This window comes from Somniosus microcephalus, chromosome 4 (assembly GCF_052327205.1).
Source record: "Somniosus microcephalus isolate GS21.2 chromosome 4, FLI_Smic_1.0, whole genome shotgun sequence".
Taxonomy (NCBI): domain Eukaryota; kingdom Metazoa; phylum Chordata; class Chondrichthyes; order Squaliformes; family Somniosidae; genus Somniosus; species Somniosus microcephalus.
Window position 1 is genome coordinate 39,606,214 of NC_140990.1, and position 22,458 is coordinate 39,628,671.

At 49.0% G+C, this 22,458-nt stretch overlaps 1 protein-coding gene and 1 pseudogene across 2 annotated transcripts in view; both read left to right on the forward strand.

Moving 5' to 3' along the window:
* Positions 1 to 22,458, forward strand: part of LOC147118683 (uncharacterized) — an 80,192-nt gene that overhangs the window by 36,562 nt on the left and 21,172 nt on the right. The window contains exons 1-2 of one of the 2 annotated variants that reach the window (XM_085984531.1): positions 16,021 to 16,132; positions 17,193 to 17,369. The gene's annotated coding sequence lies outside the window, so the exon portion shown is untranslated. Of the gene's footprint in view, positions 1 to 16,020; positions 16,133 to 17,192; positions 17,370 to 22,458 lie in introns of those variants that run through there. The other variant, XM_085984533.1, reaches the window with a different exon arrangement.
* Positions 18,523 to 21,540, forward strand: LOC147118685 (uncharacterized; annotated as a pseudogene).

Consider the following 22,458-nt stretch of genomic DNA (forward strand, 5'->3'; position numbering starts at 1 on the left):
TTACCCCCTTTACTACTTTACCTTTATCTTTATATATTCTGTCCCTTCCTGACACGCTCTGGTTTTTAATTTCCCCACTGCTACTTTGCTCTATTGCCTTCTCCGCTGACATTTTTATTTTTCGCTCTCTTGAAACCTGTGGAGTTGAGGTCGAAGACCAGCCATGATTTCATTGAATGGTGGAGCAGGCTCAAGGGGTCTTATGGCCTACTCCTGCTTTTATTTCTTATGTTTCTTATGATAGAGGTCTTTAAAACTGTGAAGAGGTTTGATAGGGTGGTCATAGAGAAGATGTTTCCTTCTGAGGGGGAGTCCAAAACTGGGGGCCATAAATATAAGACAGTCACCAGTAAATCCAACGTGGAATTCTTTACCCAGAGAGTGGTGAGAATGTGGGACTCGCTACCACATGGAGTGGTTGCGGTGAATAGCACGGATACATTTCAGGGGAAGCTCGATAAGTACATGAGGGAGAAAGGAATAGAAGGATCTGCTGATAGGTTTGGATGAAGAGGAGCAGGAGGAGGCTCGTGTGGAGCAGAAACACCGGCATGGATCAGTTGGGCCGAATGGCCTGTTTCTGTGCTGCAGACTCTCTGTAACTCTGTGAATTCCTCATCCCTGTGGGAGCCGATATTAGTCAAAAACTGCTTCTTGGGCATTTCTGACAGTCAATATGAGCGGAGACTGAACCAATCACACAGCTCGGTGACAGATTGAATCATTCCTCTCTCCAGCCTGTAAACGATGAAACTTGTAACACTGAGGCTGAAATTCCACTGCCGTGTGCCGGGGGTGCAGGCAGTGCTGGGCACAGAGGGAGCAGCAAACCGGGTTCAGAGTGGGCACGCTGGGTTTGCCCTTGACCTAGGCTTTCCATTGAGCATGTGCTGGGGCCCAGTGGGATTTCACTGCTCTGGGACATTTCTGAGTGTGTCACAGGAACATTAGGAACAGGAGGAGGCCATTCAGCCCCTCGAGCCTGCTCCACCATTTAATTAGATCAGGCTGATCCGTATCTTAACTCCATTTACCCGCCTTTATTCCACATCCCTTGGAACAATTACCTCACAAAAATCTATCATCTCAGTCTTGAAAGCTCCAATCGACCCCCAGCATCCACAGCCTTTTGGGGGAGAGAGTTCCACATTTCTACTACCCTGTGTGTGAAAAAGTGCTGCCTGATTTCACCCCTGAATGGCCGAGCTCTAATTTTAAAATTATGGCCTCTTGTTCTTGATTCCAGCACCAGAGGTATCCTTCATGGCCTCCCCTCTCCTTATCTCTGTAAACTCCTCCAGCCCTAAAACCTCTGAGATCCCTGCACTCCTCCAATTCTGGCCTTTTGCACATCCCTGATTTAATCGCTCCACCATTGGCGGCCGTGCCTTCAGCTGTCGAGGCCCCAAGCTCTGGAATTCCCTCCTTAAATCTCCCCGCCTCTCTACCTCTCGTTCCTCCTTTAAGACATTCCTTAAAACCTACCTCCTTAAACAAGCTTTTGGTCCTCTGTCCTAATATCACCTCATGTGGCTCAGAGTCAAATTTTGTTTGCTAACGCTACAGTGAAGCACCTTGGGATGTTTTACTACGTTAAAGGTGCTATCTAAATGCAAGTTGTTGTTGTTACTCTCCAACCCCCTCAACACAACTCCCCTTTCAGCCCTACTCTCCAACCCCCTCACTCCAACTCCTCTTTCACCCCTACTCTCCAACACCCCCTCACCCCAACTCCTCTTTCACCCCTACTCTCCAACACCCCCTCACCCCAACTCCTCTTTCACCCCTACTCTCCAACCCCCCTCACCCCAACTCCTCTTTAACATAAGAACATAAGAAATAGGAGCAGGAGTAGGCCAATCGGCCCCTCGAGCCTGCTCCGCCATTCAATAAGATCAAGGCTGATCTGATCCTAATCGCCAATCTACTATCACAGAACCATCTCCTGAATCTAACAGAATTAGGCACACGAAATAGGAGCAGGATCAGGCTACACGGCCGCTGGGCCCGCTCCGCTACCCACAGGGCCATGACCGATCCGAACCTCGACTCATGTCCAAATTCCTGTCTGCTCCCCATAACACTTTATTCCCTTTACTTCTAGGAAACTGTCTATTTCTGTTTTAAATTTATGTAATGATGTAGCTTCGACAGCTTTTTGGGGCAGCATATTCCATGGACCTACCACCCTCTGAGTGAAGTAGTTCCTCCTCATCTCAGTTTTGAAAGAGCAGCCCCTTATTCTAAGACTAGTTCTAGTTTCACCCATCATCGGGAACATCCTCCCCGCATCCACCCGATCCAAACCCTTCACGATCTTATATGTTTCAATAAGATCACCTCTCATTCTTCTGAATTCCAATGAGTAGAGTCCCAATCTACTCAACCTCTCCTCATATGTCCATCCCCCCATCCCCGGGATTAACTGAGTGAACCTTCTTTGTACTGACTTGAGAGCAAGTATGTCTTTACTTAAGTATGGACACCAAAACTGTATGCAGTATTCCAGGTGCGGTCTCACCAATACCTTGTACAACTGAAGCAATACCTCCCTATTTTTATATTCTATCCCCCTAGCAATGAAAGCCAACATTCCATTGGCCTTCTTAATAACTTGCTGCACCTGCATACTAACCTTTTGAGTTTCGTGCACCAGGACCCCCAGATCCCTTTGTAGTTCAGTACCTTCCAGTTTCTTGCCATTAAGATAATAACATGCTCTACGATTTTTCCTGCCAAAGTGCATAACCTCACACTTTCCAGTATTGTATTCCATCTGCGAAATCTCTGCCCACTTACTTAGCCTGTCTATGTCCCCCTGCAGGTTTTTTATGTCCTCCTCACTCACTACTTTCCCTCCCATCTTAGTATCATCTGCAAACTTTGGTGTGTTACACTCGGTCCCCTCCTTCAAATCATTAATATAGATTGTAAAGAGTTGGGGACCCAGCACTGACCCCTGCGGAACACCACTAGCTACTGATTGCCAGTCTGAGAATGAACCATTTATCCCAACTCTCTGCCTTCTGTTAGATATCCAATCCTCTATCCATGCCAGAATATTACCCCCAATCCCGTGATTTTTTATCTTAAGCAATAATCTTTTGTGTGGCACCTTGTCAAATGCCTTTTGGAAGTCTAAATACACTACGTCCACTGGTTCCCCTTTATCCACCCTATATGTTACTTCCTCAAAGAACTCCAGCAAATTTGTCAAACATGACTTCCCCTTCATAAAACCATGCTGACTTTGTCCTATTAAATTATGATTATCCAAATGTCCTGTTACTGTCTCCTTAATAATGGACTCCAAAATTTTACCTACCACAGATGTTAGGCTAACCGGTCTATAGTTTCCAGCCTTCTGTCTACTGCCCTTTTTAAATAAAGGGTGTTACATTAGCAGTTTTCCAGTCTGCCGGGACCTTTGCCGAGTCCAGGGAGTTTTGGAAAATTATTACCAATGCGTCCACAATCCCTACTGCCACTTCCCTCAAGACCCTAGGATGTAAGCCATCAGGTCCAGGTGATTTACCCGCCTTGAGTCCCATTATTTTACCGAGTACCACTTCCTTAGTGATTTTGATCGTGTTTAGCTCCTCCCCCCCTTTAGCCCCCTGTTTGTCCAGTGTTGGGATATTCTTAGTGTCTTCTACTGTAAAGACTGATACAAAATATTCATTCAGTGTTTTTGTCATCTCCATATTTCCCACCATTAATTTCCCGGTCTCATCCTCTAAGGGACCAACATTTACTTTAGCCACCCTTTTTCTTCTTATATAACTATAAAAACTCTTACTATCTGTTTTTATATTTTTGCCACTTACCAGCGCCTTCAGGAGAGATGGTGAGAAATGCCCTGTGTGGAGAGTGAGGATAAAATAACTGAGACATTGATTGGCTCTCCCGGGCACTGGGACCCGGATGGAAGCAGACACTGAAGCCCCGCCCACTATGTTCCTGTACTAAGATGGCCACGCATGCACTGTCACACAATGAATCAAAATGGCATCACACTAGAACTTTCCGCCCTCCTTTACAATGATGGCGACCATTAACCTGGGCCTGTTAGCGGAAGAATTCCCTGCAGCTGCAAACACGGGATTTTCAGATTATTATTCAGGGCTTCCGGCCTACCCCAGTTGTTTAGAAAGCCGCCTCACCTACCTACCGGACCATTATTCTTCTGCGACCTCGATTCTTACCCGCTGCGGAATGGCGTTCCCGGCTTCGGTTCCTCTCCGTCTGTCCGTCTCCAGTATCGCACTGCGCATGCTCAATATACCCTCCACTACCGCGCCTGCGCACTGGGCTCCTGCAGTCTGGGTGCGGCACATTCCCCTCCGTGGGGAATGCTGGGTAAAGGCTCCCCATTGAAAGACCAGATTAGTGAATAAGAAATAGGAGCAGGAATAGGCCACTTGGCCCCTCCAGCCTGCTCCGCCATTAATAAGATCATGGCTGATCTTGGGCTCAAAGCCACTTCCCTGCCCGCTCCCCATAACCCTTCACTTCCTTATCTTGCAAAAATGTGTCTATCTCCACCTTAAATGTATTTAATGACCCAGCCTCCACAGCTCTCTGGGGCAGAGAATTCCACAGATTTACGACCCTCTGAGAGAAGAAATTCCTCCTCATCTCAGTTCTAAAAGGGCGACCCCTTTATTCTGAAACTATGCCTCCGAGTTCTAGATTTCCCCACGAGGAGAAACATCCTCTCTGCATCTACCTTGTCGAGCCCCCTCAGTATCTTATATGTTTCAATAAGACCACCTCTCATTCTTCTAAATTCCAATGAGTATAGGCCCAGCCTGCTCAACCTTTCTTCATATGTCAACCCCCTCATCTCAGGAATTAACCTAGTGAATAAGGAGACCAAAAGTGTACGCAGTACTCAAGGTGTGGTCTCACCAATACCTTGTACAGTTATAGCAGGACTTCCCTGCTTTTATACTCCAACCCCCTTTGAAATAAAGGCCAACATTCCATTTGCCTGTAGGATTACTTGCTGTACCTAAATGCTAACTTTTTGTGTTTCATGCACAAGGAACCCCAGGTCCCTCTGAACTGTAGCATTTTGTAATCTCCATTTAAATAATAATTTGCTTTTTTATTTTTCCTGCCAAAGTGTATAACCTCGCACTTTCCCACATTATACTCCATCTGCCCAATGTTTGCCCGCTCACTTAGCCTGTCTATATCCCTTTGCAGATTCTTTGAGTCCTCTGCACAACTTGCTTTCCCACCCATCTTTGTATCATCCGCAAACTTGGCAACATTACACTCGGTCCCTTCATCCAAGTAATTAATGTAGATTGTAAATAGTTGAGGACCCAGCACCGATCCCTGTGGCACCCCACTAGTTACCGTTTGCCAACCGTTAAATGACCCATTTATCCCGACTCTCTGCTTTCTGTTAGCCAATTCTCTATCCATGCTAATATATTACCCCCAACTCTGTGAGCTCTTATCTTATGCATTATGTGGCATCTTATCGAATGCCTTCTGGAAATCCAAATACACCACATCCACTGGCTCACCTTTGTCCACCGTGCTTGTTACATCCTCGAAGAACTCCAGCAAATTTGTTAAACATGATTTCCCTTTCATAAAACCATGCTGACTCTGCTTCACTGCATTATGATTTTCCAAATGCCCTGCTACTGCTTCCTTAAGGAAGGATTCCAGCATTTTCCCAACAACAGGTGATAGGCTAACTGGTCTATAACCTCCTGCTTTCTGTCTCCCTCTTCTTCAATAGGGGTGTTACATTTGTGGTTGGGGCCAGCGGTTATTGGTTAGGATTAGGGTTAGTGGTTGGGGCTTGTTATTGGTTAGGATTGGGTTAGTGGTTGGGGCTACTGGTTATTGGTTAGGATTGGGTTAGTGATTGGGGCTTGTTATTGGTTAGGATTGAGGTTAGTGGTTGGGGCTACTGGTTATTGGTTAGGATTGGGTTAGTGATTGGGGCTTGTTATTGGTTAGGATTAGGGCTAGTGATTGGGGCTTGTTATTGGTTAGGATTGGGTTAGTGATTGGAGCTTGTTATTGGTTAGGATTGGGTTAGTGGTTGGGGCTTGTTATTGGTTAGGATTGGGTTAGTGGTTGGGGGTAGTCAATTGGAGGTTAGGCTTAGGAGTTAGTGATTAGGGTCAGAAACCACTATTAACAACACCAGTGTCGCTGGATGCATCTTTTTTCATTTCATGTTTTTTAACCTCACAGAACGAGACGGAAAAATGCCTCATGAATTGTTCATTTGAGGTACCTTCTTTCTAGCTGGAGCCTGATTCTTTCCCTTTCAGATAGAAACATAGAAGATAGGAGCAGGAGTAGGTCATCGGCCCCTCGAGCCTGCTCCGCCATTCAATGAGATCATGGCTGATCGTCCAAACTCAGTACCCTGTCCCTGCTTTCTCCCCATATCCCTTGATCCCTTTAGCCTTAAGAAATATATCCAAATCTTTCTTGAATATATTTAATGTATTGGCCTCCACTGCCTTCTGTGGTAGAGAATTCCACAGGTTCACCACTCTCTGGGTGAAGAAATTCCTCCTCATCTCTGTCCTAAATGGCCCACCCCTTATCCTTAGACTGTGACCCCTGGTTCTGGACTCCCCGAACATCTCTTCATTTCTCACAGAAAAAGACATCAGGGACATTAGACTTTGGGTTTTGGGGACAAGAACAGGCGGATCCAGGTGTTGAGCTGGTTACATCCAATCATCAGCCTGCCTGAAAAGGGCTTCTGAAAATAACCTGTCACCATCTGATTCCACCGTCATATCTTCATCCATTACCTGCCTTTCGCCCTCATTAAAGCAGGTTTCACCACCATGACCATTCTCCATACTGAGGCTCTCTGATTTCCATTTATCGTCTCAGTGTAAGTGGTCCCTGGATTTGATGTCCAGATAATTTTCCAGCCATTTTGAGATGTCCCTTACCCTGACACCAGAAAGGCAACACACCCTTCGGGACTCTCGATCCTGACTGTAAAGACTACTATCTATTCTTCTAATTATAGAATCCCCTATACGACAATGTTTCCACTCTGCTCCTCCACCCCTTGGACAGCCTCCTGTTCCATGGTGCCTCAGGCAGCATTCTAGCTGTCCTTCCCAGTCTTTCTCCTTATCCTCACAGGTATTGAGTACTTTGTACCTGTTGGACAGGAGCAGTGTCTGCTGGACTTCCTTCACTACTTCTCCTACATTCCCCTTACCCGGCTGACTGACAGTCACACTCTCCCCTTCCTGCACCTGTGCTTTCTTCTGGTGTGTGACTGTACTCGAGTAAATTATCCAGTAATTCCTGCTCCTCCCTTATATGTCGGAGTGTCTCTAGCTTGGACTCCAGCTCACCGACTCTGAGCTGGAATGTCATGAGGCAGAGACATTTGCTGCAGATGTGGCAGTCTGGGGCAGTCTCGTTGTTCACAAACTCCCACATACTACAATCCCCACACGCTGCCTGGTCTTTATTAATGAATGAATGAATTCATTATTTCTTATCTGTAGTTTAGAACTGCGATTAATTACTTCGCTATTTATCAGTTATGAGCATCTTTAAAAGTTCAAATTTAATCACTTACATAGAAGATAGGGGCAGGAGTGGGCCATTTGGCCCCTCGAGCCTGCTCTGCCATTCAATGAGATCATGGCTGATCATCCAAAATCAGTACCCTGTCCCTGCTTTCTCCCCATATCCCTTGATCCCTTTAGTCTTAAGAAATATATCTAACTCCTTGAATATATTTAATGAATTGGCCTCTACTGCCTTCTGTGGTAGAGAATTCCACAGGTTCACCACTCTCTGGGCGAAGAAATTCCTCCTCATCTCTGTCCTAAATGGCTTACCCCTTATCCTTAGACTGTGACCCCTGGTTCTGGACTCCCTGACCATCGGGAACATCCTTCCTGCATCTATTCTGTCCAGTTCTGTCAGAGTTTTATAAGTTTCAATGAGATCCCCTCTCATTCTTCTAAACTCCAACGAGTATAAGCCCAATCGACCCAATCTCTCCTCATACGTCATTCCTGCCATCCCAGGTATCAGTCTGGTGAATCTTTGCTGCACTCCCTCCATGGCAAGAACATCCTTCCTCAGATAAGGTGACCAAAACTGCACACAATACTCAAGATGTGGTCTCACCAAGGCCCTGTACAACTGCAGCAAGACATCCTTGTTCCTGTACTCAAACCCTCTCGCTATGAAGGTCAACATACCATTTGCCTTCTTAACCGCCTGCTGCACCTGCATGCTTACCTTCAGCAACTGGTGCACAAGGACACCCAGGTCTCGTTGCACTTCCCTTTCTCCCAATCTATTGCCATTCAGATAATAATCTGCCATCCTGTTTTTGCCACCAAAGTGGATAACCTCGCATTTATCCACGTTATATAGAATTTTGGAAGATGACAACCAATGCGTCCACTATCCCAATGACCACCTCTTTCAAAACCCTAGGATGTAGATCATCCGGTCCTTGGGATTTATCGACTTTTAGCCCCATTAATTTTGCTGGTAGTTTTTTTTACTAATAATAATCTCTTTAAGTTCCTCATTCTTGCCACACCCTTGGTTTTCTCGTATTTCTGTGAGGTTTCCTGTGTCTTCCTCCGTGAAGACAGAAACAAAGTATTTACTTAAATTTCTCTTCCATTTCCTCATTCCCCATTATAAATTCCCCCGTCTCTGACTGTAAAGGACCTACATTTACCTTCGCCAGTCTTTTCCTTTTTACATACCTATAGAAGCTTTTACAATCTGTTTTTATATTTTTTGTTAGTTTGTGCGCATATTCCATTTTCCCTTTCTTTATCAATTTCTTGGTCCCCCTTTGCTGATTTCTAAAATGATCCCAATCCTCAGGCTGACTGCTTTTTCTGGCAACTTTATAAGCTTCCTCCTTTGACTTAATACTAGCTTTAATTTCTTTTGTTAGCCATGGTTGGATCACTTTTCCTTTTGGGTTTTTATGCCCGAGAGGAATATATGTTTGTTGCAAATTATGCATTATTATCTTGAATGTTAGCCATTGTATGTCCACCTTCATACCTTTTAGTGTAGTCTCCCAATCTACCATGACCAACTTGTCCCTCATACCCTTGTAGTTTCCTCCATTTAGATTGAAGACCTTAGTTTCAGATTGGACTACATCACTCTCAAACTTAATGTAAACTTCAATCATATTATGGTCACTTGTCCCTAAAGGCCCCTTTACCACAAGATTATTGATTAGCCCTTTCCCATTACACAGTACCAGATCCAGAATAGCCTGTTCCCTGGTTGCTTCCTCCACATTCTGATCCAGGAAACCATCTCGCATGCATTCCAAGAATTCGTCCTCCATTAGTGGTAATTTGATTTGCCCAGTCAACATGTCGATTAAAGTCCCCCATGATTACCATATTGCCCTTGTTTCTTGCACTTCTAATCTCTTGATTGATACTGTGCCCTACATTACCACTACTGTTTGGTGGCCTATACACAACTCCCACCAATGTTTTCCACCCTTTGCTGTTTCTTAGCTCCACCCAAACTGATTCCGGTTCTGCATCACGATCTGCCAAGCCAAGATCTTTTATCTCTACCGTACCGATCTCATCCCTTATTAACAGCGCTACGCCACCTCCTTTTCCTTTTTGTCTGTACTTCCTAAATGTTGAGTACACTGAAACATTCAGTTCCCAGCTTACCCTGTGATATACCTATCAATTCGTCCAATAAAAGGCGACGAGTTAGGAACGTAACTAAAGGTTTTTATTGACTAAATAACAGAGCCCACCCTCGTGGGTGATCGGGTCCAACAAGGAGGAATACCAGCCAGTCGACTACCTTTATACCTGGGCAGGTAGGTGGAGCCATGGGCGGAGTCGGAGGTGGTCAGCCCAGGTATAACAGCGCGACAAGAGGCGACCTCGTATCGTGATACAACGGTGATAACAATACAACAGTGATAACTATAGTGTAACGATAAAGTGGTTTACCGGCGGGGTGAAGTGTACTACCAGTTCTGGTATGTCAGTCTGTCCGGAGGCCTCGTAAGCCTCTCCGATCGTCGCAGCGGCGGTGCTGCATTATCCGGTGTTAGTGCTGGTGTCTGCGTGGTCGGCGAAGGCTCGTGGGGTTCCGGCATGCCGTCTACCTGGGCTGGAATTGGGGGGGTGGTGGGGGGGGGTAAAGGTGGTGTCTCCGGAGTGCCCGAGGGTGCGAGGTCTCGTAAGGAGACAGTGTCCTCCCGCCCGTCTGGGTAAGCCACGTAGGCGTACTGGGGGTTGGCGTGCAGGAGGTTCACCCTTTCGACCAGGGGGTCTGTTTTATGGGCCCTCACGTGCTTTCGCAGCAAGACGGGCCCCGGAGAGGTCAGCCAGGTTGGTAGAGTGGTTCCCGTAGTCGACTTCCTGGGGAAAACAAACATTCGTTCATGGGGGGTGGCGTTAACGGCAGTGCAAAGTAGTGACCGGATGGAGTGCAGCGCTGTCGGGAGGACTTCCTGCCAGCGGGAGGTTGGGAGGCCCTTAGACTTTAAGGCTAAGAGGACGGCCTTCCATACCGTCGCGTTCTCTCTTTCCACCTGGCCGTTCCCTTGGGGGTTGTAGCTGGTGGTCCTACTTGCTGCAATACCTCTCGCTAGTAGGAACTGACGGAGTTCCTCGCTCATGAAAGAGGAGCCCCGGTCACTATGTATATAGTTTGGGAACCCGAACAAGGCGAAGAGGTCGTTCAGGCATTTAATGACCGTGGTACTGGTCATGTCTGGGCAGGGGAAGGCAAAGGGGAAACGGGAGTACTCATCAACAATGTTGAGGAAGTACACATTACGGTCAGAGGACGGGAGGGGCCCCTTAAAGTCGATGCTCAGGCGCTCGAAGGGGCGGGTGGCCTTGATCAGGCTTGCTCTGTCCGGCCTAAAGAAGTGCGGTTTGCACTCGGCGCAGGTCTGGCAGTTCCTGGTTATGGTCCTGACCTCCTCGATGGAGTAGGGCAGGTTGCGGGCCTTAATGAAGTGGTAAAGTCTGGTGACCCCGGGGTGGCAGAGGTCGTTGTGGAGGGTCTGAAGTCTATCACTTTGCGCGCTGGCGCATGTAATTCGTGACAGAGCATCGGGGGGTTCGTTCAGCTTACCTGGCCGGTACAAGATATCATAATCGTAGGTGGAGAGCTCGATTCTCCACCTCAAGATCTTGTCATTCTTGATTTTGCCCCTCAGCTTGTTATTAAACATAAAAGCGACCGAACGTTGGTCGGTAAGGAGGGTAAATCGTTTGCCTGCCAGGTAGTGCCTCCAGCGTCGTACCGCCTCCACAATCGCCTGGGCCTCCTTCTCGACCGACGAGTGTCGGATCTCAGGGCCCTGTAGGGTCCTTGAGAAGAAGACCACCGGTCTCCCCTCCTGGTTAAGGGTGGCGGCTAGGGCGAAGTCGGATGCATCGCTCTCGACTTGGAAGGGGATGGACTCATCCACTGCGTGCATAGTGGCCTTGGCAATGTCTCCCTTAATGAGGGAGAAGGCTGCGCACGCTTCCTCCGTAAGGGGGAAGGATGTGGACTTCATGAGGGGTCTGGCTTTGTCCGCATAATTGGGCACCCATTGGGCATAGTAGGCGAAGAGCCCCAGGGTTCTCTTAAGTGCCTTAGGGCAGTGGGGGAGGGGTAGCTCCATGAGGGGGCGCATTCTTTCGGGGTCGGGGCCGATGAGTCCGTTCTCTACTACACAGCCAAGGATGGCAAGGCGCGAGGTGTTAAACACACATTTCTCCTTATTGTAGGTGAGGTTCAGCCGTTGGGCTGTACGGAGGAATTTCTCCAGATTCACGTCGTGGTCCTGCCGGTCGCGGCCGCAGATGGTGACGTTATCTAGGTAGGGGAATGTGGCCTGCAGTCCGTTCTGGTCAACCATCCGGTCCATCTCCCTTTGGAAGACTGAGACCCCGTTGGTGACACCGAAGGGGACCCTAAGGAAGTGGTATAGGCGCCCATTCGCCTCGAAGGCGGTGTACTGGCGGTCCTCGGGGTGGATAGGGAGTTGGTGGTAGGCCGACTTAAGGTCGATGGTCGAGAATATGCGGTATTGTGCAATCTGATTGACCATGTCAGATATGCGGGGAAGGGGGTATGCGTCCAGCTGGGTGTATCTGTTTATGGTCTGGCTGTAGTCGATGACCAGGCGATTTTTATCGCCGGTCTTAACGACCACGACCTGGGCACGCCAGGGGCTGTTGCTCCCCTCGATGATGCCCTCCTTCAGGAGACGCTGCACCTCAGAGCAAATGAAAGCTCTGTCCCCAGCGCTGTACCGCCTGCTCTTGGTAGCGACGGGTTTGCAGTCGGGGGTGAGGTTAGCGAACAGGGAAGGTGGCGGCACCTTGAGGGTGGATAGGCTGCAGGTGTTACGCGGTGGGCGGTTTAACCTTCGCTGGTTGTCGACTGTGAGTGGGGGGAGGGGTCCACCGTATGCTAGGGTTACACTTTGGAGGTGGGATTGGAAGTCCAGCCCTAGTAGGACGGCAGCGCAGAGCTGGGGGAGGACGAGGAGTTTAAAGTTTTTATACTCTGTACCCTTAACCGACAAGGTCACAGCACAGTAGCCGCTAATGTCCGTGGCGTGGGACCTCGATGCCATCGAGATTCGGTTGCGCGTTGGCAGGACAGGGAGGGAGTAGTGGCTCACCGTGTCTGGGTGGATGAAGCTCTCCGTGCTTCCGCTGTCGAACAGGCAGGTCGTGGCGTGGCCGTTTACTTTGATGTCCATCATCGACTTGGACAGGTGGTGTGGGCGGGCTTGATCCAGAGTGACGGAGGCTAGCGTGTAGGTAAGCGAGTCGTTGTCGTCTGCGGGCGAGGCGGTCGTCGGGTCCGGGGGCCCGGTGGCAGTCGGGCGTGGTGGGTAAAATGGCGTCTCCCACGAGGTAGGACAAAATGGCGGAGAAGATGGCTGCCCCCATAACTCACATGAGGCACTATTGGGGTCGGTTGCCTTGATCAAAGATGGCCGCCCCCATGACTCACGTGTGGGGATACTGGCCTCAGTTGCCGTGAAAGAAGATGGCCGCCCCCACAGTTCGCATGAGGCACTGCTGGCCTCTGAAGATCCGCTCCTGCAGGCCTTAGAGAAATGGCCTTTCTTCCTGCAGGTTGTGCAGGTAGAGTTCCTGGCTGGGCAGCGCGACCTCGGGTGCTTCTCCTGGCCGCAAAAGAAGCAGCCGGCGGCCCGATCGCGGGTGCCCGATGTCGGAGCCGGTACCGGGGGTGGCGGGCCCGGTCGGGTCCGGGACGCCGACGCTGAGGTAGGTCCCGGGGGCGGCGCTGCGAAGGGTATTGCGGTAGGGGTCGGGCCCGAGTCCCAGGGTCGTGAGCAGTACCTGGAAAACGCCTCCTGGTCCTGATGGGCCACCTCCAGGGAGAGAGCGAGGGCTTCAGCTTTGTCCAGGTCGAGGTCTTTAGCTTCAAGCAGTCTTTGCCGTGAGTAGTCGGACCGTAGGCCTTTCACAAAGGCATCGCGGATATTATCTTCCGTATTTTCAACAGCCGTCACCGCTTTAAAGTCACAGTTCCTGCCGAGTGCTCTTAGCGCCCGTAAAAATTCAGCTACAGACTCTCCTGGCTGTTGCGGGCGGGATCTTAGGAGGTGCCTGGTGTACATGTAATTTACCGGGCTGCGGTACTGCTGTTTCAGTAGGTTGATAGCGGCCTCGTACGTAGTCGTGTCCTGTATGAGTGCGTATACTCTCGGGCTCGCTTGGGCGTTCAGAAGTCTTAGTTTGGATCTCTGCGGGGCGCCGGATTCTTCCAGGTAGGATTCGAAGCAGTCCAGCCAGTGTTTGAAGTTGAGGGCTGCGTTTGCTGCCTGTGGGTTTAGATCCAGGTACGGTGGTTTGAGGGCTTGCAGCCAAGCCGGCTGGTGTGGCTGTGCTTCTGGGAGGGCTTCTGGCTGGCCAGTAGTAGACATCTTTAAAATTTAGTCAATAAAATTGATATACCTATCAATTCGTCCAATAAAAGGCGACGAGTTAGGAACGTAACTAAAGGTTTTTATTGACTAAATAACAGAGCCCACCCTCGTGGGTGATCGGGTCCAACAAGGAGGAATACCAGCCAGTCGACTACCTTTATACCTGGGCAGGTAGGTGGAGCCATGGGCGGAGTCGGAGGTGGTCAGCCCAGGTATAACAGCGCGACAAGAGGCGACCTCGTATCGTGATACAACGGTGATAACAATACAACAGTGATAACTATAGTGTAACGATAAAGTGGTTTACCACACCCTGCAACCATATCTCTGTAATGGCAATTACATCATACCCATTTACTGTACTTCTATTAGTGCCATTAATAATAATAATTCAACTTTATTGTCATTGCACAAGTACATGAACAACGAAATGTGATCTTGCAAGCTCCCATGACTGGGAGAAGCAAAGCCGCTGCGTCGGTGCGCGCCGCCATTCCTCCTGTCCGACAATCTTCAGCCCAACGCCCGGGCCTGCTCACCAGCCGCTCCTCCTTCCGTGACCTTCTCACCAACCGCCCCTCCTCGGGGCTCTTTCCGTGACCTTCTGCACCTGGTCTTCCCTGATGGTCACCCCTCCAGGTACTAACCAAGCCTGGCTCTGCTTAGCTTCCAAGCCTTGCCAGTGACCCTGTCCCTAGTCCCAGGAACAGGAACATCCACCTTGTTGCAAATGCTACGTGCATTTAGATAAAGTGCCTTCACCTTTGCCTGTTTAATATTTTTCTGCACATTGACCCTCTTTACTGTTGGCCTTTGTTTCTGCTCCCTACTAGTTTTACATCCAGTCTTTGCAGAGGCTGGGACACAGAAAAGTGTCTCATTAAAATCACGGATATATTTGTCCACACAAACCAACAGCCACAAAATACTGAGTAATTTCTCCTCCATTTACGGACTTTCCCTGACTAGTCCCCATTTCTCCTTCATTTACAGATGCTCCCTGACCAGTCCCCATTTCTCCTTCATTTACAGATGCTCCCTGACCAGTCACCATTTCTGCTCCATTTACAGACGCTCCCTGACCAGTCACCATTTCTGCTCCAATTACAGACGCTCCCTGACCAGTCACCATTTCTGCTCCATTTACAGACGCTCCCTGACCAGTCACCATTTCTGCTCCATTTACAGACGCTCCCTGACCAGTCTCCATTTCTCCTCCATTTACAGATGCTCCCTGACCACTCCCCAGTTCTGCTCCATTTACACACGCTCCCTGACCAGTCACCATTTCTCCTCCATTTACACACGCTCCCTGACCAGTCCCCATTTCTCCTTCATTTACAGACGCTCCCTGACCAGTCACCATTTCTCCTCCATTTACAGACGCTCCTTGATCAGTCACCATTTCTCCTCCATTTACAGACGCTCCCTGATCAGTCACTATTTCTTCTCCATTTACACACGCTCCCTGACCAGTCCCCATTTCTCCTTCATTTACAGACGCTCCTTGACCAGTCACCATTTCTCCATTTACAGACGCTCCCTGACCAGTCACCATTTCTCCTCCATTTACACACGCTCCCTGACCAGTCCCCATTTCTCCTTCATTTACAGACGCTCCCTGATCATGTCACTATTTCTCCTCCATTTACAGACGCTCCCTGACTCACTTCCTGTCTGTCCCGGAGTTTGGCGCTTTGTTGAGATTCTGGCCGGAGTGAAACGGGAACCCGCGGGTGGGGGCGGATAATATTCACTGCTCTTATAATCGGGCCTGGGGCCGCACTCGGGGTGTGTGAAGCCCGCGTCCCCCCGGGGTTCATGAACCCGCCGCCCTCTGACCTGCTGCAGCCTCGCCACCCGCGCATGCTCAACTCATACTGCCCAACAATCAGCCTCTCCCACGCATGCTCAGCTCATACTGCCCAACAATCAGCCTCTCCCGCGCATGCTCAGCTCACCTTCTGTTGTTCAGGTTTAAAGGTCAAGTCCCGCCCCTCGGGCTCCCCGATTGGTTGGAGGACCCGCAGCCGGCTCGCACCTCCAGTCCCGCCCCGCCCGCTCCCTAATGGTAGGAAGCGCCCGTCAATCAGGCCGCGGGCCCGGGTCACGTGTCCCTCGCCGAGCGGAGTTGCAGGTCGGCGGGAGCGGGGTCGGCCGATTAATAAACTGCGGGTAGGCCGCGCCGTAGGGTTTGTACAGTTGGTGGAGGGAGCGGGTTCATGAACCCCGGGGGGACGCGGGCCGCTCACACCCCGAGCTCAGGGAGCGGGTTCATGAACCCCGGGGGGACGCGGGCCGCTCACACCCCGAGCTCAGGGAGCGGGTTCATGAACCCCGGAGGGACGCAGGCCGCTCACACCCCGAGCTCAGGGAGCGGGTTCATGAACCCCGGGGGGACGCGGGCCGCTCACACCCCGGGCTCAGGGAGCGGGTTCATGAACCCCGGGGCGGCAGCTGCGGGGCTTTCTCCTGGTGACAGGCCCGGGGTAACGGCCGCCATCTTGAGAGGCTCAGGGGGCAGCAGGGCGCATGCGCGGCCCCCTTGGCCAGGAACCAGGAGGAGAGAATCTTGTCAATTTCTATCCTGGACTCACAGTGATGGATTTTGTAAACTCCTTTTACAGGCTGTGAGAAGGGCAGCATTTACACACTGCAAACTCAAACCAAACATCACATCAAGATCTGACAGAGTCACTCCATTCATCAGGACCTGAATATCATCGGCCTGTGAATGTGGAAGGAGAAATGTTTGTCTGTTCTGTCTGTGGGAAAAGATTTCAAACATCAGTATGACTGGAAAAACACCGAGACACACACACCCGAGTGAGAGTGTTCCAGTGCACTGACTGTGGAAAGAGCTTTAACCAGTTACACAGCCTGAAAAAACATCATACCATTCACAGCGGGGAAAAACCGTACACGTGTTGTGTGTGTGTACAAGGCTTTAACCGATCGTCCAACCTGGAGAGACACGAGGACACCCGCACCACGGAGAATCCGTGGAAATGTGGGGACTGTGGGAAGGGATTCAATTACCTGTCTGAGCTGGAAACCCATTGATGCAGTCACACCGGGGAGAGGCCGTTCACCTGCTCCGTGTGTGGGAAAACATCACTTCTTTCCCACTTGGTGCAAAAAGAATATATTAATGGCAACAATTCATTTGAGTTGATTTGAAATAGTTTAGTTCATCAATTGAATCATGTTTCTCTCATTGTATTTCCCAACTCAGATTCATGGCCTCATTTTCTTCCTCTGAGCCCCTGAACCTCATCTGGCAGTGTAATGTGGGTGAGTGGTGATTGATGGCCCTGGGAACCAATAGGAAGAGAGCTCAGAGGCTGGAGGGCCAAGGGAGCAGCGAGTTCGGCAACCAATCGCGGTGTTTGAGGGGCGGAACTTGAGTCGGGTGAGTCAGTGTGAACCCGTTAAACAATTTATCTTTTATAACTTAAATTGAGATTTCATTTGTCAACAGAATAGTTTAACATTTGTCAGTATTTTGTTTCCCTGGAGTTCCTATTATGAGTTTCAGACACTTCAGTGCCAAGTGGACCAGGTGTTTACAACCCTCTTAATAATGATTCCAATGTCAGAAGGGTCAGTAACCAGAGGACTCAGACTTAAGGTCATTGTCAAAAGAACCAGCGGCGACATGAGGAAAGAATTTATGCAGTGAGTTGTTATGACCTGGAAGGCACTGCCTGAAGTGGTGGTGGAAGCAGATTCAATGGCAACTTTCAAAGGGGAATTGGAGAACTACTTGAATTGGGAAACAAATTGCGGGTCTGTGGGGATAAAGCAGAGGAGTGGGCCTAAATTCAAAGAGCTGGCTCTGGGACAATGGGCCGAAGGGTTGTACCATTCTCTGATTCTATGAACTCTACATTCCTCCAATTCTGGCCTGTTGTGCATCCCCCACTTCCTTCGCTCCACCATTGGTAGCCGTGCCTTCAGTTGCCTCGGCCCTAAGGTCAAATTTTGCCTGATTACGCTCTTGTGAAGCACCTTGGAACGTTTTACTACGTTAAAGGCGCTATGTAAATGCAAGTTGTTGTTGCTGTGCTACCATTGGTCTCAGCTTTTCCTGACAGAATCAGCCAGGGACGGCGGCTGTGCTGCTCCCCATGGTCGAAATGCTGGCAGCTCGCTGTATCGGCTCACAGCTCAGAATTGCCATTGGCGAGGTACTGGAGGACAAAGAGTGACTGGGGCCAAACCCCACCATCACGCAGCACCCTGAGGAGAGAAAGGGAGAAAAATCCAAATTTCTATCCTGACTTTTGTAAACTGCTTTTACAGGGCATTAGAAGGGGAGGATGTGCAGATGAGAAACTCAAACCAAACATCACGTCAAGATCTGAGAGAGTGACACGAATCAGCAGGACCTGAATATCATCAGCCTTTGAATGTGGAAGGAGAAATTTTTCTCTGTTCTGTCTGTGGGGAAAGATTTCAAACATCAGTGTGACTGGAAAAGCACCGAGACACACACACCCGAGTGAGAGTGTTCCAGTGCACTGACTGTGGAAAGAGCTTTAACCAGTTACACAGCCTGAAAAAATATTCGCACCATTCACAGCAGGGAGAAACCGTACACGTGTTTTGTGTGTGGACGAGGCTTCAACTGATCATCCAAACTGGAGAGTCAGAATGACACCCGCACCACAGCGAAACCGTGGAAATGTGGGGACTGTGGGAAGAGATTCAGTTCCCCATCGAAGTTGGAAACTCATCGACGCAGTCACACTGGGGAGAGACCGTTCACCTGCTCCGTGTGTGAGAAGGGATTCACTCATTCATCCAACCTACAGAGACACCAGCGAGTTCACACTGGGGAGAGGCTATTCACCTGCTCCCTGTGTGAGAAGGGATTCACTCAGAGATCCAGCTTGCTGATACACCAGCGAGTTCACACTGGGGAGAGGCCGTTCACCTGTTCCATGTGTGGGAAGAGATTTACTCGTTCATCTGAGCTTGTGAAACACCAGCACATTCACACTAGAGAGAGGCTGTTCACCTGCTCCGTGTGTGAGAACAGATTCACTCGTTCATCCGAGCTTCTGAGACACCAGCGAGTTCACACTGGAGAGAGGCCGTTCACCTGCTCCACGTGTGGGAAGGGATTTGATCGACCATCCAAACTTCTGACACACCAGCGCATTCACACTGGGGAGAGGCCGTTCACCTGTTCCGTGTGTGAGAAGGGATTCACCAATTCTTCCGATGTTCTGACACACCAGCGAGTTCACACTGGGGAGAGACCGTTCACCTGCTTTGTGTGTGGGAAGGGATTCACTCGGTCATCGCACCTCACTGAACACCAACTTGTTCACACAGATAAAAGACCTTTTAAATGTTCTGACTGTGAGAAGAGCTTTAAAAGCACAAAAGATCTGCTGATACACCAGCGTGTTCACACTGAGAGAGGCTGTTCACCTGCTTTGAGTGTGGGAAGGGATTCACTCAGTCATCCCACCTGCTGTTACACCAGCGAGTTCACACTGGGGAGAGGCCGTACACCTGCTTTGAGTGTGGGATGGGATTCATTCAGTCATCCTCCCTGCTGAGACACCAGCGAGTTCACAAGTGACTGCAGGGGTTGGATTCTGCTGTTATTGCTGCTGTTAATCACATCCAGACTGAACCATGTTCATTCTGACAGTTGGGGTTTGTTCCTGATGACAATAACTCCTGTAACTGGGCTGGAGATTAATATCCTGGATATCTGTCAAATAAATCAGCTTTGTTTTAAACACATTGTGGTAGATTTTCGTCTTTCCCACCTGAGTGTTTAGCATCACCTGGCTGGAGCTCAGAAAGGACAATCTGGGGGGAGGATCGTACGGTGGGAACAGAACTTCAGCCTGGACACAGTCCTTCAGGGCCACACTGAGGGGGGCAAATGGCACTTTGGTCTTTCTCGTCTCTTCACTGACAGCAAAGTCTCTGTGTGGGTTAATCTTGAGACCTGTAAGAAATATGTCCCAGCCGCTCTCTTCCATGGTTCAGAGCTCCTAGGCATGGAACAGAAGGCTCCTTTACAACTGTGTTTAGAGTCAGGAAGAACGGTGAATGCTGGAAATGTGCTGTCAAATCAGAGATTGGTGTCAAACTGCGATTTGTTCCTGACTGAAAGTGAAATGGCAGGTTTAAGTTTCCAGTCTAAAAATTACTGGTAATCATTTGACATGTTTGTGTGACAGTCCTGAGTCTACCATTTTAAGGCAGGCGTTAACCCATTTAAAATACAACTGTTTAAAATAAACTGGTTAAATTCTGCATTTTAAATAGACGGGGGATTTCACAGGAGCCTGTTAACTGCTGGTACAATTGTACAACAGACATTTGATCTCCAGATAAAGAAGGACCTGCAGCGTGTTAACAGGAATTCCCTGTTTTATTGATGTGTGTCTGTTAGACACCAGGATAACTAAAAATACATGACTGGAACATCCACAGGGGTGCGATCCCGACGGTTACTCTGGGATCACTCCCGCTGTGGAACTCCACCACTGACCCTGCTGAAGGTTGTAGGCTCAGGGAGTGGGGCCTCCAGGAGTGGACGGTAAGAAAGCTGGGTTTTATTAGATCAGATTTAACATGAAGTAGAGTCATAACAGTAAAGACTTGCTTTGTTTTATATACATGTATGTTTAATATTAGCTGACTTTGTATTAAAGACCCGTGTCTAGTGAACTATTAGCTTGTAATCACCTCAGACAGAACAGGCTCTAATTATCCCTTTTAAGCTGAAACAGACCTCGTGTGAACAGAACCAGCAGAGCTGAGAACTCTGCCTGTGTGGACTGAGCCGAACCGTGAAGGCCATTTGTTTGTTGAAATGTCCCAGTAAAAGCAAACTCTGACATTGTTCTGACTCGCAGATTCCTCGTAGCTCCAATGAACAGGAAGCGGTTACTCGATGAACCCAAAACAGCCATCCAATGGAATGCTTTGTTTGATAAATGTCTTTCAGCTCAATGGTTTGATTGGCCGAGGTAACCAGGGTCACATGGGCTGTACCTGATTGGGCTTTAAATACAGGAACAGTTTGCAGCTCAGGTCAGAGAGCACCCCGGGAAGAAGAAAGCTGATGGCTACAGCCAAGGTGGAACATGCTTCGGGCTGTCCCTGGAGAGGGAGCACGCGGTGTCCGCCGGGACGCTGGAGGCCTTCCGTGACCGGTGGGCATCGGAGGGCCTGGAGTCAATTGTCAACATCAGCAACAGTATTCGGATCTGATTTAATTATAATTTGGAGTTGATTGTTTGTGCCTCTTTAAAAAGGGGGCTCTATCGGTAACGTGACACCGATTGATGACAATGTCATTCTAATTGGCCTTTTAAAAGAGTCGAACATCCTTTCGTGCCTCCCAGGCTTGGCAGTTATCAAAGTCTGAGTTCATGGATACAGCTTGTTAGATTATGAGTCTTACTATATAAGTATAATATTATATAAATATTACAATAAGTATTCCTTTGTAGAAACTCCCATGTGAATATTTTGCACTCATTTAGTATAGGAGTTGTATTATTGTGGAATCTACATATTAAAAATAAATCCTGTGCTCAGGCGGATTAAGGTGTGTGGAGTGTTTCATTGGAGATCTCGAACTCAACTAGGAATAGCGTAAAAGCTCATCAGGATTGTGAATAACTTCAGTCTGACATACACTGGAGATTGGTGTCAGTGACTGTGGGGCTGGTTTATATCAGACAGGAGGAGATTGGTGTCAGTGACGGGTTGGTTTATATTAGACAGGAGGAGATTGGTGTCAGTGACTGTGGGGTTGGTTTATATCAGACTAACGAGATTTGTGTTAGTAAACATAGAAACATAGAAGATAGGAGCAGGAGTAGGCCATTCGGCCCTTCGAGCCTGCTCCGCCATTCAATGCGATCATGGCTGATCATCCAAATTCAGTACCCGGTCCCTGCTTTCTCCCCATACCCCTGGATCCCTTTAGCATTAAGAAATATATCCAACTCATTCTTGAATATATTTGATGAATTGGCTTCTACTGCCTTCTGTGGTAGAGAATTCCACAGGTTCACCACTCTCTGGGTGAAGAAATTCCTCCTCATTTCTGTCCTAAATGGCCTACCCCTTTTCCTTAGACTGTGACCCCTGGTTTTGGACTCCCCGACCATTGGGAACATCCTTCCTGCATCTAGTCTGTCCAGTCCTGTCAGAATTTTATAAGTTTCAATGAGATCCCCTCTCATTCTTCTAAACTCCAGCGAGTACAAGCTCAATCGTCCCAATCTCTCCTCATCCGTCATTCCTGCCATCCCAGGTATCAGCCTGGTGAATCTTCGCTGAACTCCTTCCATGGCAAGAACATCCTCAGATAAGGCGACCAAAACTGCACACAATACTCAAGATGTGGTCTCACCAAGGCCCTGTACAACTGCAGCAAGACATCCTTGCTCCTGTACTCAAACCCTCTCGGTACGAAGGTCAACATACCATTTGCCTTCTTAACCGCCTGCTGC